At 45.2% G+C, this 17,720-nt stretch overlaps 1 protein-coding gene across 5 annotated transcripts in view; it reads left to right on the forward strand.

Moving 5' to 3' along the window:
- Positions 1 to 17,720, forward strand: part of RALGPS1 (Ral GEF with PH domain and SH3 binding motif 1) — a 150,964-nt gene that overhangs the window by 16,957 nt on the left and 116,287 nt on the right. For 4 of the 5 annotated variants that reach the window (XR_012663463.1, XM_075111965.1, XM_075111967.1 and 1 more), the window contains exons 1-2: positions 6,831 to 7,004; positions 13,368 to 13,488. The gene's annotated coding sequence lies outside the window, so the exon portion shown is untranslated. Of the gene's footprint in view, positions 1 to 6,830; positions 7,005 to 13,367; positions 13,489 to 17,720 lie in introns of those variants that run through there. The other variant, XM_075111966.1, reaches the window with a different exon arrangement.

Here is a 17,720-nt window from a genome sequence, read left to right on the forward strand (position 1 = left end):
CGTAGAGCTAATGCTGTTCTCGGCAGGTGAGGGTGCTCCTCCTAGCCCACCGGCTTGAATTTAGCACCAGGTAGGCAGCAAGTGCTCAGGTACTTTCAGCTGATAGCGCAGCTGTAACTTTTCATGGCAGCTGCTGTCAACAACTCTAAGTGCCTTCGTAACACACAGCTTCTCGGGGGAGTTGATGTGTCCTCAGCTGAGCCGTATACTGCCTGAGATCTGCTGAGATCCACTTAGCCCTCCTGGGACAAATGGAATCTTGCAGAAAGAGTTTTTGCTTTATATTCATGAAAACACAGCTGAATCTATTAAATTCGGTTAAAATTTGCCAACATTGTTGCCAGTTTTTCGATGTGTATGAGATGTGTGCTAGCAAAGACTTCTGTTCTATGAAAAGCTGAATTAAATTTAAATTAGTTTTAAACTCCCATGGTAGCAAAGGGTGTCTTTATATAGTGCTAATGCAGCTGAAGGATATAGTTATCTTGACGGGCTCTGAGGTTTTGGGTTTGGGGAATGGGGTTTTCTGTGGCGGGTCGGTCGGTCCCCTGAGACCCTACAGGCAGGTTCGGGATGGCTGACTATTTTAGCAAAGCATCTGTTCGAATCCCCTTGCTTATAAGGCCTGAAAACTCAAGTAATGCAGAATGGGGTAAACAAGACATGACTCTCAGGAGAGGAATACATGTAAGGCTGCTTTTACCCGAAGAGCAGAGAGGCAGAACACAGCGTGCTTTGTACGTTCCCCTCCAGACCTTTTGTTTCGTTTTGAGTCAGAGGAGTTCCTTCATCCTGTCAGGTAGCTGCAGAGGTTAGACATAAGATGCACTGAGGTTGTGTCCATGGAACTCGCAGTTAACTCTTAGAGCCAAGCTGCTGACAAGCTCCTTCAGAAAGTATTTGCCGTTTCCTCCGTGGTAAGTCTCCTCCCGCAGACCAGCAATACAAGCAGCTTTAGCAGTTTCCTCTGCAGACTTGTGAGTTGGGAAGAGCGTGACCTGACACAGTCCTCAACAACGGCATTGTAGATGATGTAGATTTGTTTACAGCAGATAGTCTGTGCACTGGATGCTGGTACAGATGCTACACAGCACTGGGCACCTTGTGGAAATCACTTTTAGTCTGCAAGTATGCAGAAGGGGCTGCGCTGCGGCACCAGCCACAGGCCCCACTCTGTTATTTTTGTTTAAGACAAGTGTTGAGTTTCCTCCTTGATACAGCTGGCTGCTTTGTACTTGCTTTAGTCAAGCAAAACAAACGTGCTGTGTTTTCTTCACAATGCTGTGCAAGTACAATCCAAGCTACGGAGTTCCAGGTAAAGTTACCCTTTAGAACAGTCGCTGTTCTAAAATTTTGGGGAGAGATGGACAAAGGGGAAGTAACTAGGAACTTTCACACAGAAGTGGTTCATATCAGGTGCTTCTGGAAATGTGGTTTTCTGTAAGAATGGGATGTCTTCGCACCATCAGAGCAACATGCCTGCATAAGGTGTGCAATAGCATCTGGATGGTGTGCCCTATAGCACGAGTGGCACTGTGAATTATAAAAATAACTTAAATTGTTAATGAAAGAAAACATTACTTCCTTTAACGTGCCTTTTTTTGGGGTACATTTTAAAATTGTATTCTTTTGAAAAGCACAAAAATGCAGCACTAGCAAAATGTAAACAGGCCACTATGGGTAGCAGTAAACTACCGGTCCTGGTCAGCTGTCCCTGAATGTAGTGGAGTTTGGTCAAGGGCATTAGAGAAAAGTTGCACTTTTATGAAGGCTCATACTCGTATGTCCACTGTGCAAAAGGAGCTTTTCTTCTAGTGACATAAGAACTGCGTGTATAGGAGCCAATAATGCTGAGTGGGCACAAGAGACCTCCCTTTGCCAAACCTCAAACCTCTTTAAGTTCTGGCATCAGAAAAAAAAGGGTAAAACAGCATCAGGGAAGATCTCCTGTGTGATGGAGTGCAACAGAAGGCTTACGGAGGCAGTGCAGAGCTCTGAAAAAGCGTCCGTCTGTACTGCATGGTACTATAAATCAGGCTCGTGTTTAAGACAGACACGTTCCTGTATGACCTCCCCAGAAGTCTTGTGGTGTGTAGAACAAAAGACAACAGATGTAGACAGGAGAGGAAAAGATAAAAGGATTTTGGTCAGAGGGGCAAGTTGCAGTCACCCACAGGGGACTTTTTCTGGCACTGAATCAAAGGCGGGTTTTGAGGGATGATTTTTCGAGGCAGTTTTGCAAGGTTGATGGAGAATTCATCAATGTGAGGCAGTATCAGAGAAAGTACAAAGGTGCTTGTTTGAAAACACAGTAAGCAGGCGAAGGACAGTGACCCTGGCTAGATGTAAGTGAAATGTGATGACAAGAAAATAGATGTATTGGGGATCAATGGAAAAGCCCTTAGAAGTGAAGATACGCAGTTGCTTTTGGAAGAGAAGGCTTGGGAAAACGATGGAAGGATATGACCACAGTGACAAGATTAGAAATGTGTCTTTGTAGGTTTGATGAGTCAAAACTTGTCAAGGTGGTCAAATAAAGCTGAAATAATCAGATCTTCACACCGTGTAAAACACAGTGCCTGTCACTTCAAGAGTCATTCATAACACATCAGAAGACTTCACAGTATCTGAACAGGCTTTCTTAAGGTTGGTTTATTTCCTTTTACAGAGAGGAAAAATCTTCTGATAACGGTTCCACTGTGCTCAGAGTTGAGACGACGTAGGCCAATTGCCTGTGTAAACTGGCTGGTAGCTTCAAAGGATCCCTCTTTTTCTGTTTTGTCCACATGAAGATGTGGAAATAAAAGAAATTGTGGTGGTGTATATCAGATTCTTTTAAGATTTAAAAAATGTCTCTAGACTATCAATAATTCTGCTATTCTTCACACTTAACACTTAGAAATTACTCAGGTTTTTCTTTAACTCCATTTTTTCTAGCTAATCTTAGGCTGCATTTTTGCTGCATATGATTCTAACTTCATCTAGTTCTATCTACCATTGACCTTGGGTAGTTCATATTTGTTTAAAGTTGCAATCCATGGCAATAATTACAGTGCCATAGAACCGTACGTGTGGTTAAACTTCAACTTATCTGCTGGTTTAGAGTTTGTCCCTCATAACTTGGAAAATACTTCAGGCTATTTCGGCAGAGATATCCAATAAAAGAATTGTATTGCATAAACTAAAGTAACTTATTTCCAAAGTACTAATTTGGTAAAGCCTGAAAAAGGTATTCTCTAAATCAGTTTCAAGCAACACTGACAGACAAATGCACACAAAAACCTGTTTGGTAACTGAAACTACTTAATAGTTCATAATTTTAAATAACAAACAGATTTACAGGACATTGCTGGGCTCTGCTATATATCTCCTTTGCTGGAAATTACCATTTATGTAGCAGAGTCAGCAGAAGGAAAGATGTGGTCATTCCCATGCAAAGCCTTATCTGAGGATGGGATAAATATCAGGGGATAGTAGAACCAAAAAGCAGCAGTAGACACTTTGACACAGGTTCTCTCAAAACCCTTCAAGAGGTAACAGATAGTTCTGTTACTATAAATGGAATATTAATTCTGAATTTAATTATTGACAATTTTATTAGATGCATTTTGATATTTTGCTATTTATAATGCTATTATTAATGCTATTTATAAAAATTTATAATCCCCAGTACCAATACAGGCGGGGGGATGAAGGGATTGAGAGCAGGCCTGTGGAGAAGAACTTGAGGTGCTGGGGGATGAAAAGCTGGACACGAGCCAGCAACGGGTGCTGGCAGCCCAGAAGCCAACCGTGCCCTGGGCTGCCTCCCCAGCAGCGTGGGCAGCCGGGCGGGGGAGGGGGTCCTGCCCCTCTGCCCCGCTCTGTGAGACCCCCCGGCAGCGCTGCCTCCAGCTCCGGGCTCCTCAGCACAGGACAGACACGGGGCTGTTGGAGTGGGGCCAGAGGGGGCACAGAAATGTTCTGAGGGCTGGAGCCCCTCTGCTGCGAGGCCGGGCTGGGAGAGCTGGGGTTGTTCAGCTGGGGGAGAGAAGGCTGCAGGGAGACCTTGTTGCGGCCTCCCAGTACTGAAAGGGGGCTTGTAAGAAAGATGGGGACAGACTTTTTAGCAAGGCCTTTTGTGACAGGACAAGGGGTGATGGTTTTAATCTAAGAGAAGGGAGATTCAGACCAGGTATAAGGAAGAAATTTTTTACAAGGAGGACAATGAGGTACCGCCTCACTGGCCCAGGTTGCCCAGAGAGGTCATGGATACCTGGGATACAGGGATTCCATCCCTGGAAACATTCACGGTTAGGTTGGACAGGGCTCTGAGCGACCTGATCTCACTGCAGAAGCCCCATTGCAGGGGTTTGGACCTGATGACTGCGTTTAGCAAAGTGGGAGATAGAAAACAAAAGACTTTGTAAAGAACTTATCTTAAGAAGGCTAAGGAAAAGAAATGGTTTAGGTTTAAAAAACAAACCCAAACAGTTCTGTTCAATTGATCTTTGTGCACATGCAGATACACTCCACATTGTTTAACTTTTCATAATGCAAACTTCTTGAAAACAGCTTTAGGGGAAGCTAGAGTAGCCAATGAACATGACAGATCATAGAATTTATTTTCTTTCAGCAATAAGCATGCAGGAAAAGTGGAACCTGATCCCATAGATGCTACATTTCATTAACTATATGAAATAGCATATGACAATTGTATTGTGCGTGGATTCAGGAACAATTTAAATCGAATAGTCAGTCAAATGTCAGTTGAACTATAGACAGAAACATTTCATTAAAATTTTGTGATATTATATGGCTAATGGCATTGTCTGAAGTGACATTATTTGGCTATGCATTTTGCCACCCTTTCCAAATAACTCAGTACAGTGCAACCCTAAATCTCATCTATGCACTTTTCTCCCACCAGAGGGTGCTGGCCAGCCCGTCAGACTCTGTTACGAGGGAGTAATTTAAGGTGCTGTACCTGGCAGAAACCTGACATGGGAACTAAAAAAGAAGTTTCCAATCTTCGTTTATTATGATACCCTCAACGGGAGCAGCTGATGAGTAACTCCATTCTTAGCAGGGCAGTGTTTATATCCAGGATTTCACAGGGTCTCCTGCTGTAATCCACAAGACCCATCTAGGCAGCACACATTACCACTTAAAAGCATCAGTTTGGAAACTCAGAATCTCATAATTATTAGGAAAAGAAGTAACTATCAGGGTTTTTTTTTTCTGAATCCTTATAGAAATACCAGAAATACTCACATATATATTTTTTAAAGAGGTCTGTACCCCGTGACTGCTGTTTTTATGTCCCAGCATAGTGATATAGAGCAGAGTGAAAAACATTTTGCTAGCAAATCCTGTACCCTTGCTCTAGTGGGAGCTGATGCTACAAGTTTTAGAGGAAAGTGTATGTAGCTTAGCAGTACCAAAAGGATAAACTCTAATAAGTAAAGAATAGTCTATGCCTATGAAATGATTGGAGATGCATATGAAATGAATTTTAATTCTTCAGCCATTCTGGGTTGAATTGGGACCAAGGATAATAATGTAGGGAAAATACCTTTCCATATAGTGCATTTGGCTTTGATACAGATATTGGAGTCGTGAGCATCAATATTCACAAGCAGACCCCAAATCTGTGAAGTTATTTTTGTAGCTTATTCTCAAAATGAATCTTTCTGCTTTGGAAAGAAAGCTCATACATGTTCAGTTGGGATGCCTGTTTCAACTGCTCTGGATTTGACAGTCATTTGAAGACCTTTAGCAACTAGGAGATTGGAAAGACAACTTCTAAATGTGTTCTGGACATCATGCAGTCTCTCAAAACTTCCTCTGGGTAACCTCATTAGGCTTTCGTTCTGTCATACACAAACCTTCAGCTCAGTCCGATGGCCTGGCAAGCAATCCTGCAGGTAGCTACCAATTCACAGAGCAAATGATTTCCCTATAGCGATGCTTGCAGAGTACCCGCCTACTGATATTGCTTTTAGGGGAGCCGCAATCCAGAGAAAGATGCACCTTCCTTTTTCTATGTAGCTTCAAGCACCGAATGTTACTGTACCACTTCTAAGAGTTAAAGCATTTAGCATGTGGCAAATTTAGCCGTACATAGTTGGTGGAAATGCTCACACTTTCAAGTGTCTTCAAGAAGCCCACCAAGCCCCATTTAACTGCCTTGGAAGAACGCATTACTGTCACTGTCAGGGGACGCCAGCACCCGTGCTTGTACGCGAACTCGACGGCAGGCTTGGTCTGGGTGGTTGAGATGTCCTTTGAGGTCCTGGGAAGGCGAGGCGAAGTCGGCAGCGCAGCGGGTGACGAGCGGCCGCAGGACAGCCCACCTTCCGCCTCTGCGCACAGACGAGGCCCGTCTCCTCGGGAGCCCGTGAACGGGCCGCCCGGTGCCCGGCGCCGCTACTGAGGGCGGGGGGGGGGGAGCGGGCGCGCCGCTCTGCGCGGGCGCCACCGGTCTAGCGGGACCCCGGGCCCGCCCCGCTGAAGGGACACCCCGGCGCCCGGCCGCTGACCCAGCCCGCCTCCCGTCACCGCCAGCCCCTGCCTGCCCCAAGCCCCGGCCCCGGCCCCAGCCCGCACCGCCCCCCGTCACCCCAGCCGCTGCCTGCTCCAAACCCAGCCCCGGCTGCCGCCCCCCGTCACCCCAGCCCCTGCCCACCGGCGCAGGGGGAGGGGGGGGCGGCGCGGCGCACCTGCGGGCGGTGGCGGCTCCTGCGCAGTTGGCTGCGCGCTCGCACGCTCCCGCCCCGGTTCGCGCCGATTGGTGAGCGCTCCCGTGCGGAGCAGCGGTTGGCTGGCGGGACCGTCAGTCCGGCGCGCCCCGTCCCCTCCCCTCGATCCCCCTCGGCCGGCCTGGGCCTCGTCCTCGGCGGCGGTGGCGGGCGGGGGGCTCGGCCCGGTGGGCGGCCTGCGGTGCTGAGGGCGCCCCGGTGCTGGCGGGGTCCCCGCGCTGGGCGGGCTCGTGGGCGACGCTGGCGGCCGCCGTCCCCAGACAGGTGAGACATGGACGAGCGCCGCGCGCCTGGCGGGACAGGTGGGACCCGGCCGCCCCCCCACCCCCGTCGCCGAGCGGCTGCGCCCGCGCTGCCCCGCCCCGCTGCGCCGGGCCGCGCGCCGCTCCGCCGCAGCCCCCCGCCGTGCCCGTTTCGGGCGTGTGCTGCGGGCGGAGCTCTGCGGCGGCGGGCCCCGCTGGGAGCTCACCCTCCCGGGGCGCGCCGCGCCGCTCGCGGGGAGCCCGCGGCTCCCGCCACTCCGCAGAGCCAGCGAGCCCGGCGCGGCGCGGGGCGCAGCCCGTCTCTGCCGGCGGCGGTGGCGTGGGGCCGCGCGGCCTCTGGCGCGGCTCCGCGGGCAGGTGTGCGGGCGGGGGGGCCGCACCGCTCCGCTCCCCTCCCCGCGGCCTCCCGCGCGAGGCCCCTCCCCGCGGGCGCCGTGCCGCGCTCGGGCCGGGGCAGGCGCCGGTGCCCGCTCTGCGAGCGCCCGCCTGGCCGCCGCGCGGCCCTCCGACGGCGGACGCGGCCCGGCATGGCCCGGCAGCCCCTCGGGAACGGCCTCTCGGCGGTGCGCGGACACCCCCGCACGGTTCTCGCCTTGGGCCGGGCAGCCCTCGCGGGCACTTGTACCACCGGCTTTTGCGGGCGCTGCCTTCGCCGGTGGCCGCCCGGGTCCCCCGCGCCCCTCCGGGCCCGGGAGCAGCAGCTCTCCGTGCACGCCGCCCGTGCAGGTATTTCACCAGCTGGCTGGATTTCCGAAGCTTGGAGGGCGTCACGGAAGGGGGTAGTTACTTTTCTGCGTTTGGCCATATCCGCCCCACTGGACTCTTGGAATAAATTTGAAAGCTGTTTGCATATCACGAATGATGCTGTGCAGACGCAGCCTTGGTTGGCTGAGATCTGTTTTCAGATCGCTTCAGATAACTTTTGGTCTGGCTTTGGCAGGCTTCAGTATGTGTAAGGTTTTGGCATGTGGTGGGGAAGGAACCATTGGTGAAATTCGCAGTTGTGCCTTTTGTCGGTAGTCTGTGGTTCTGAACCCAAGAAAATGGAACGTGTGTAGTATCTTGACTTATTGAAAAAAAAAAAATTAAATCTGCGTTGGTGCCCCTTACAGCGTGGAAAGATACTCCTTGACCTAAAGACCTAATAGTTGAACGTAGCAATCTCCCTTTTACGTCCAACAGATGCTTTTAAAGTCAGAATTGTTTCCATGTTGAACATTCATGCTGTGTCTAGTAGTTGTTCTTCGTGTGTGAGAAGGACAGGAAGAGTGTGTAATAAGGACAGAACTACGTGCACTTGTTTGTTCGTTTTCTGTATGTTGTCCGTCCTGCATCTTGTAGCACCAGTTTGAAGAAAAATATTAGAAAACTCTTACTTTTAACCAAGTTATTTTATTAATTTTTCTGTCTACTTATTTTAGTAAAGGGGTGACATCTGGAGATCAAGATGAGCATTAGTTACGAGCTTTGCTTTTCAGTCCATGTAAACTTTATTTCCAGCACATTTTGTAATCAAACTTTACATGTGGATATGGTAGTATATTTAAAAACATTACTAATGAGCACTTTAGAAAATGAAAGATACTTTATTTTATAATGTATACAAATGTAAAATATCTTTAAAGCAAACTTACAAAGGAAGCACCAGTTTTGTTGGACTACGAGAGCAAGAAATTTATTCTTTTAAAAAAAGTCTTTAAGTGACCATATTTGCTATATTTTCTATCCCATTTAGTGTTTTCTGCAACTAACAATGGTGAAAACGAATTGTGTTTTATTTTTAGTTTTTCAGTCTCTTTGGTTAAAGTAGTCAATTGTATTGACAGTCAGGAAAAGCTCACCTTTCTCAACTGCCAAAACCAATGTTTTTTAGAAATTAAACTTCCATTTTCAACAACAGTTCTCTGTCTAAAACTTCTATTCTGCAAATTTCTGCTCCCACTTTTTATTATACTTGGGGGATTAGCTCATATGGAATGGGGGGGATTCAACAGGAGATCGTCCCATTTAAATATCATGTGTTCCATTCCTGTGATGCTTAAGGAGAGTAACACTTCTCATCAGCAGCTCAAACTGACTTACTTTCAAAATGGAGGTGTTTAAAAGCCAAAATAAATATATAACAATGGGACTGGGAGAACTAGGTAGCAGTTGGAATTTTTGAAGTACCATAGATGAAAAAGTAACCAAAGATTTTGGAGCCAGTTGCACTTACCAGAGCTCAGGACAGCAAGGAAGAATTGGTGCCTATTCTGGAGGAAGCCTAGCGATGTGTTTGTCTATCGCTAGGCAAGTTTGGGAAAACCATTAATGTCTGTGTAACAATTTTTTTTTCTTATTATAAGAAACAGGATGTCGCATCAGATAAGAACTGTGAAATATTTCCCAGATAATAAATGTCAGACAGTGTCTTCTGAGGATAAAGAACTTAAAAGCCTGAGAACCAGATTTCTTCTTAAATTGCTAGTTACAAGTTGAGATCACTGGCCTGCCAGTCCTGATTTTGAAGACAGCAAGTTCTTGTGTTGAGCGAATGAAAGGCAGGTGCTCCATGAAACTTATTCCTTAATATTTCCTTGGTTACCCATATCAAACAAAATAATAGGGGAAAATAGAATGGCTTTTACTTAATAATATGTTGAAGAACAGAAATATTGGGGTAGTTAGGCAACATAGTGCTATGAGGAACTTGTCTTACTAACCAAACCTAACTTTGTTCTTGTATGTAATTGTAGGTTGAATTGACCAAGGTAACTAGGTAAAAATGATAAATATATTAACTTAATCAAGCACTCTAATACTGTGTGATATTCAGCTTAAAAAAAAAATGATATATTATCCTTTTAGTAACAAACAAGATAAATGGATAGTTTACTGTCTATCCGATATATATCGGTACTAGCAGCTTATGAAAGAACCATTTTTTAGGAAGAATACATCTATAGGGAGTTGCGATAGGTCTGACAGTGCACAGCTTCATCAGTGATCTGGCAATAGATTTGTGAATGTCATGGTTAACGTTTGAAAATGCCGCAACTTGTTAAAAACATCAACAGTTAAGACAGTCAATCTGAACAGGGTGAAGTAGACCACTGGGCGTGCTATATATTTCAGTAGAGTTTGTATGAAGGTCAAAGAAATTTTTATATTGAAGAAGAGGAACTGTAGGCTTCATCTAAAGTACAAGGGAATGTGTTTTGAGGAGCAGACATCCTGCAAATGGTGCAGGTGGTCAGAATAGGTAAGCAACGCAACAAGAACTCTCAGCAACATTACAGGGAAAAGGGTTAATTCTATCTCTAAATAACCAGACAAGGAAGTAGTGAACAGAATTAGGAAGAAGATTTTTAAGTTCTAAAGCATTTGGTGAGCACGATACTGGATTATAACGCACAATTTTTGATATCCTCATTTTAAAGAGGAAGGTAAAAGTTCTGAGTGTCCCAAAATTAGCAGTGAAAATGTTTTAAGAATTTGTGATGAGACACTTAAAGAGCAAGATCAGCCTGGTCGATTAAATGCAGGATCAAGGAGGGTCTTGAGCATAAAAGGGAAATGTTTGCTGCAGTCAGCCTCTTCAAGATAGGCAAGAGATATATCTGTGAGAGCATGAAAGTGATCAGAAAAGTGTTAGTGGCAAGGATTTGTAAGAGAAGACCAAAGAACAGGTATACAGCAGGTGTATATCTTGAACAGTGTGTGATGTTCTTCTGTCTCCATCCTCAAAAGGGCGTGAGAAAATTAGAGAAGCTGTGGAGAGGAGCAGTGGGGCTGAAGAGAAGGATGTGGTTGACTTACAAGGAGTAAACTGTAACTTGACTAGGAGCCCTCAGCCTACAAGAGATGTCTGAGAGAGGGCACAGTATCTTTCTAGCATCATGAATTGTGAAGGTGAACAGTGAGATTGGTTTTTTTAACTTGTTGTCTTTAATACAAGAACCAGAGAGCATAAAATAAGACTAAAAAAAGCAAGCTTCAGGGTGGGCATTTTTCACAAAAACATTAATTTTCTCATGAACTGCTGAACTTCTCATTAGAGGATGTTGTAGATGCTCCAAGATTTGAAGAAAAACTTTCTATGTTTAGAAAGCAACTGGTAATTCCTGAGAGGGAAGTCTAGGGATAATATTAGGTGTGAAGATTTTCATCTGTGACTTAGGAAGTCCCCGATCTGCAAATCATGATCGACTGGAAAAAATATTTTGAGGAAGTAGTGCTACGTCATTTCCCTCGTCTTCTGTTTTTCGGTACGTTCTACCTATGAACCGGTATGGGGTTTAGAAGCTGTGCTGCACAGATGAGTAGGTTCTCCTGGTACAGCTGCTGTTATGTTCAGAGTACAAACAAATGAAACGAGGATCATCGAGTCCAACTTCTGACTCCACACAGGGCAACCTAAAAGTTAAACCATATATCTAAGCGTTGTCCAAACACTTCTTGAACAACTATGCAAAACTTAGACGTTTAGGGTGGGATATGGAACAGTATGCTTAGGTATTCATAGACTCCCGCTTGGACTGAGATGATGTTGAAGAAAACACGCAGCTTTTAGAATAAGGAATTACTCTAGTCATAGAATAATGTAAGTTGGGAGCAATCTCCAAAGATAATCTAGTCCAAATCCCTGCTCAAAGCAGGGCCACTTCAGAGCAGGTTGCTCAGCATCTTCCCGAGTTTTGAATTTTGAGATTCCATAATCGCTCTGTGCAACTTGTTCCAATGCCTAAGCATTTTCATTGTGAATATTTTTTTTCTAACGTAAGATGGGGACTTACCTTCCTGTGCCTTGTCTCTTTTGCCTCTTGTCTTTTCACTGCTTTTCATTGCTTTGTGAACTGTCTTATTTTTTTTGTCAATGGAAGCCTAACTTTCAGCTGGCCTTTATGTCATGATTGTTCTGTTTCCTGAGCAATACGCTAGATACAGTCTTCAGCCGAATTTGTTTTCTGAAACAAGAGGCAGTTTTCTTCCCTGTTTGTTAATGTTTTCATGGACTTTGCTGACATCAGGTGGCATGTGTCTGTTCCTGATAAATTCTTTCTGTCTGCCTAATTGACATCTGTCTTCACTACCAAATGACCTTTGACTATTAACAGCATGGGGGAGGTGGAGAAACAGGAAGAATTAATGCTGCCTAACTGGAAAGTTCAGAAACACTAGAGACTGCCAGCACAGAGTTTGCAAAGGCAGTTTTTTCAGACTTATCAAAATTTTACTTGGAAAGTTAGTTTCCAGAGCCATTCAGAGTGAAAGAAGTAGACAGAATAGAGTGCACGCACAGCCACATGCACAAAACAAAAACATAATTGCCAGGGAGCAAACCTGATTGACAAAGCTGAGATGCGGTGTGAAGATGTATTATGTCTGTAACTTTGGCTGAACTACCTAAGTGGATGCTAACTCATTCATAACTTGTCATTTTGATCCTTTTATGAACTCGGATCATTTGCTCATGCAGGGAGAGCCTGTTGATTGTGTACTCAGAGTTTGGGTGAGTCTTGAGTGTATGAAGAGAATACTACTTTTCCAGCAAAAGATAGCTTTCTCTGATGCCAGTAGGAATTACATGTATTTAAAGACTAGAAGATATACATTTTTGTAAGTGATGTTCCTTAACAATAGGAGAGGCACAGTAGTAACACTGTGATCTGCAATTTTTAACTTTATCAAAGCAACATCGGTTTTAATGCGATTTTCATGTCAATTTCCAAATGAAGTATCTATCTCTGAGATGACGATTCTTCTTATTTCATACATAATTTTCTTAAATATTAGTCCTTACAAATGTTGGTATAAGGCAAAAGAGGAGAAAAGGGCGGGGCTACGTCTAAATATCACCAAAGTTAGTTACCTAAACAGTATTTTCTCACATTTGTTGATGATCATGTTTGGTGGAAGGGCTGGGGCTTAATTTGCTGATACAGAGAAAGAATGATTGTATTTGGTTTTGTGTCCTTTCTGCTTTGTTTAGTTAAGTCTTGAGGGGGGAAAAAAGTGAGAATGAGTAGCATTTACGATTCATAAAGCACCTTGAAAGAAGTGATTAAAACCAACAGGCAAACAAATATCAGCTTGGACGTTGTGTTGACTGACAGAGTGAGGAAGAGTTACAGGTACATATTTGGAGAATATTTAGTTATTAAATTTCTAATATGTCGCTCTTCCCTCTGTGGCATGTTCTTTGGAGTTTTGGAATTTGTCACATAGCAGTGAAACTAGAATGGGGAACTAGCCACCAGAGCTGGGAGGGAGAGCTAAGAATAAAAATACCAGGGTGCGTGTTTCAGGTAAGGCACGCACAGTTTGAGAAGAACTGAGTTGTATAATAAATGTCACAATAATCCTGTTTCCTGTTACTTTACAGGAATGTCATGCTTTTAAACAAGAGATAAGCCTGCTGAATAGCCAGAGCTGGACCCAACAATGGACTGATGGCAGTGTACAGCAAAATGGGTTGAGTGAGTGCAGAGCTACCTTATTCCACTGTAAGTATGCAACTGTAATTAAAGTAGCAGGTATTTTCCTATTTTCACTTATGTTTGATACCAGAGATTACAGAAGCATCTGTTGTTTCTTTTATGTTTAGAGAACCTAGAGTCGTGTTAGAGTCGTGATAGTATTATACTGTAATACAGCAGATATATATTTCTTCTCCTGTGACTGTTCTGTTGAGATTCCCCTAAAGTATAGCTCTCCTAAATATGTATCTTGTCCTTCTAACCTATGCAAGTCAGCAGACTTGCTTGAAGGGTGATGACTTTTGAGGGAGGACTTCTGCTGGAGAGAGAGCTGCAGCTCTCTCTTGATGTGGATCAAGATGTTACTGGCTCCTTAACTTGTGGGGTTTTATATTTATTATTTGTTCTTCATTAAGGTCAAGTATTGTTTTTGTAGTTACTGTTGCTAAGCTAGAAATATTTTTGCACTTTGTTTTCTTGGACATTATGCAGCAATACTTTCTCCCTTTTTTCCTCATTTTATATAGTAATATTAGAATTTGCTGAGATGGAGTTTGTGTTCATGTTTCACTTTCATGAAGTAGTTGCCAGTTAACATAGGGTAATTGTTTACGTGGTTATAGAAGTTGATGCCCAGCTGGCTGTCAGCCAGCACCCCCCAGGGCCTTCTCTGCCGGGCACTTTCCAGCTCCTCTGCCCCAGGCCTGGGGCGCTGCCTGGGGTTGGGGTTGATGTGACCCAAGGGCAGGGCCCGGCACTTGGCCTTGTTAAACCTCATACAGCTGGCCTCGGTCCATCGATGCAGCCTGTCCAGGTCCCTCTGCAGAGCCTTCCTGCCCTCGATCAGATCGACAGTCCTGCCCAGTTTGGTGTTGCCTGCAAACTGACTGAGGGCACACTTGATCCCCTCATCCAGATCATTGATAAGGATATTAAACAGAACGGGCCCCAGAACTGAGCCCTTGGGAACCCTGCTCGTGACCAGCCATCGACTGGATTTCTCTCTGTTCACCACAACTCTCTGGGCTCGGCCATCCAGCCAGTTTTTTACCCAGCGAAGAGTATACCCGTCCAAGCCACGAGCTGCCAGCTTCTCTAGGAGGATACTGTGGTAGACAGTGTCAAAGGCTTTGCTAAAGTCACGTTAGATAACATCCACAGCCTTTCCACATCCACCAGGCAGCACCTGCCTTTCATGAAGCCGTGCTGACTGGGCCTGATCCCCTGGTTGTCCTGCACATGCCTGGTGAGCTCACTCAAGATGAGCTGCTCCATGACCTTCCTCGGTACTGAGGTCAGGCTGACTGGCCTGTAGTTCCCCAGATCCTCCTTCCAGCCCTTCTTGTAGATGGGTGTCACACTGGCAAGCCTCCAGTCATCTGGGACCTCCCCTGTTAACCAGGACTGCTGGTCAGTGATGGAGAGTAGCTTGGCAAGCTCTTCCGCCAGCTCCCTCAGTATACTCGGGTGGATCCCATCCGGCCCCAGAGACTTGTGAGTGTCCAGGTGGCTCAGCAGGCCGTAAACTGCTTCCTGCTGGATTATGGGGGGGGGTGGGGTTATTCTGCTCTCTGTCCCTGTCTTCCAGCTCAGGGGGCTGAATAAATACCCCAGGGATAACTGGTCTGATGGTTAAATACTGAGGCAAAGAAGGCATTTAGTGCTTCAACCTTTTCCTCATCCTCAGTGATGATGTCCCCCTTTGAGTCCAATAGAGGATGGAGGTTCTCCTTGGTTCTCCTTTTGTTGTTAATATATTTGTAAAAACTTTTTTTGTTATCTCTTACAACAGTGGCCAGGCTGAGTTCCAGCTGGGCTTTTGCTTGCCTAATTTTCTCTCTGAAAGACCTAACGAGATCCCTTTACTCTTCTTGAGTTGCCTGCCCCTTCTTCCAAAAGGGGTAAACTCTCCTTTTTTTCCTGAGTGCCAGCAGAAGCTCCCTGTTCAGCCAGGCCGGTCATCTTCCCCACCGGTTCATCTTGCAGCACTTGGGGACGGCCTGCTCCTGCGCCTCAAGACTTCCTTCTTGAAGAAAGCCCAGCCTTCCTGGACCCCTTTGCCCTTCAGGAGTCCTCCCAAGGGACTCTCCCAAGCAGTGCCCCGAACAAGCCAAAGTCTGCCCTCCTGAAGTCCATGTTAGTGGTTTTGCTGACCCCGCCTTCTTACTTCACCAAGAATTGAGAACTCTTGGTTATGAGAACTCTTGATATGATTGTCATGGTCACTAAGCCCAAGATGACCTCCAACTGCCACATCCCCCACCAGTCTTTCTCTGTTTGTGAACAGCAGGTCAAGTGAGGCACCTCCTCTGGTAGGCTTCCACGCACTCCAGGAACCTCCTAGACTGTTTCTTCTCTGCTGTGTTTTATTTCCAGCAGACATCTGGAGAATTGAAGTCCCCCGTAGAACATCTTTGTTTACATTGATCTTTGTTCATGTAGTTTTATCTTTTTTAACATTTAATCTTTGTTTACATATACATAGGCACTTAAAACAGTTAAATTCTCTGAGAATCTCTTTCCTATACAGCAAGCATACTGATTCTGCTCACCCACTCTTGCCTTTCCCCTGCCACCCATACAGAGTGTTCTTCTAATTGAACTGTAATCCCCTTTGTCAAGAATGTTCAGAATAGGCCTCATCAAGTACTCACAAATTCCAGCAGTTTTCTAGTTACCAGCCTAAAAGATTCAGACCTGAAGAAGTGGTGCTGGATAGCGACCATTATTTTATTCACTTAAATGAATAGTCATTAAAGCTTTTGCTTCAGTTTCCCAATTTACTGCTCCCTGTTATTCCTAAGAAATAAAGCTGCAGTATTTTTTCAGAACTCAGAAGTGCTTGTGTCACACTGTAATCCTCTTCTGTTCTTTTATATTCTTATAGTCTGTAAGTCTATCATTTGCATGGTTTATGCTATTTGCCCATGTCCTGATAGCTCTGTATAACTTCTTGTTTTGTTTGTGTTGTATGTACTGCACCTCACACAAAGACTCCTGTTCCTTGGTCAGTGATGAAGGGTCCTAGGAGTATTGTAAATCGATCTCTGCCACCATAGTGTGCAGCATTAGTTCAATGAAAAATGGAAAGGGGAAGAAAAGGGAATTTCTTTCATCTATTTGTCTTCAATTAAGGCGTTCTTCACTTTTGTCTTGCTTTTTATTTGTTGGCTGCTGCAATACTGTGGAAAAGCATGCTGGACTGCACCAGGAAGAGCATGGCTAGCAGGTTGTAGGAAGCCATCCATCCTGTTTACTCAGTTCTGGTGAGGCCGTATCTGGAGTGCTGTGTCCAGTTCTGGGCTCCGTAGTTCAAGAAAGCTGTGGACTTACTGGAATGAGTCCAACAGAGACCTATGAAGATGATTAAGGGACTGGAGCATGTTTCATATTAGGAGAGGCTGAGAGAGCTGAGGCTGCATAGCCTGGAAAAGAGAAGGCTTAGGGGAGATGTCACCAATGTATAGAAGTACTCAGTGAGAGGGTGTAAAGGGGATGGAGCCAGAATCTTTTCACTGGTAACCAGTGAATGGAGGAGGCAATAGGCGCAAATTAAAATAGAATAGAGTACATGTAATTGCACCTAAACACGGGAAAACACTGTGAAAATGATCAAGCCCTGGAACAGGTTGCACAGAGAAGTTGCATCATCCTTGGAGATAATCAAAGCCCAACTGGACGTGGTCCTGGGGAGCCTGTCCTGCTTGAGGAGAGGCACTGGACTATGTAATCTCAAGAGAATCATTCCAGCCTCAGCAATTCGGTGAAAAGATAGTTATTAAGACTGTGGGTATTACAGAGTCGAGAGAGACAGCAGGCTTTCTAAACTAACATTATGCAAGTGAAGCAGTGAAGGAACATGGCAATAGTTGTGGTGGATAACGCTTCATGCTAAAGAGGAAATATTTATCACGGTCCTACATGAACATCTTAATCATTGGAGTATAGATTAAATCACAGGCAAGGTAGTAATTCTAACTGCAGTCTCCTACACTTTGCAGATCTCTTCCAAAATATTTGCTTTGTCAGCCAAAATGGTAAGGCAAATTTAGTACAAGTGTGAAAGTAGTTTGGAATTATAAAGGCTGTGAGGGGTAAATTTTGGCCAACCCTGAGTAAATTCTGTTCTTCAGGACTTAGGACAGTACAGAAAAATCTAGCATTGTCTTCTGACTGACTTCACATCAACCAAATCGTGGTGCTTTCTCTATATTTATTTCCATTATTTTTCTAAGGGATGCTGTAAAATAGGTTCTCAG

This window comes from Phalacrocorax aristotelis, chromosome 17 (assembly GCF_949628215.1).
Source record: "Phalacrocorax aristotelis chromosome 17, bGulAri2.1, whole genome shotgun sequence".
In the NCBI taxonomy this organism is placed as follows: Eukaryota; Metazoa; Chordata; class Aves; order Suliformes; family Phalacrocoracidae; genus Phalacrocorax; species Phalacrocorax aristotelis.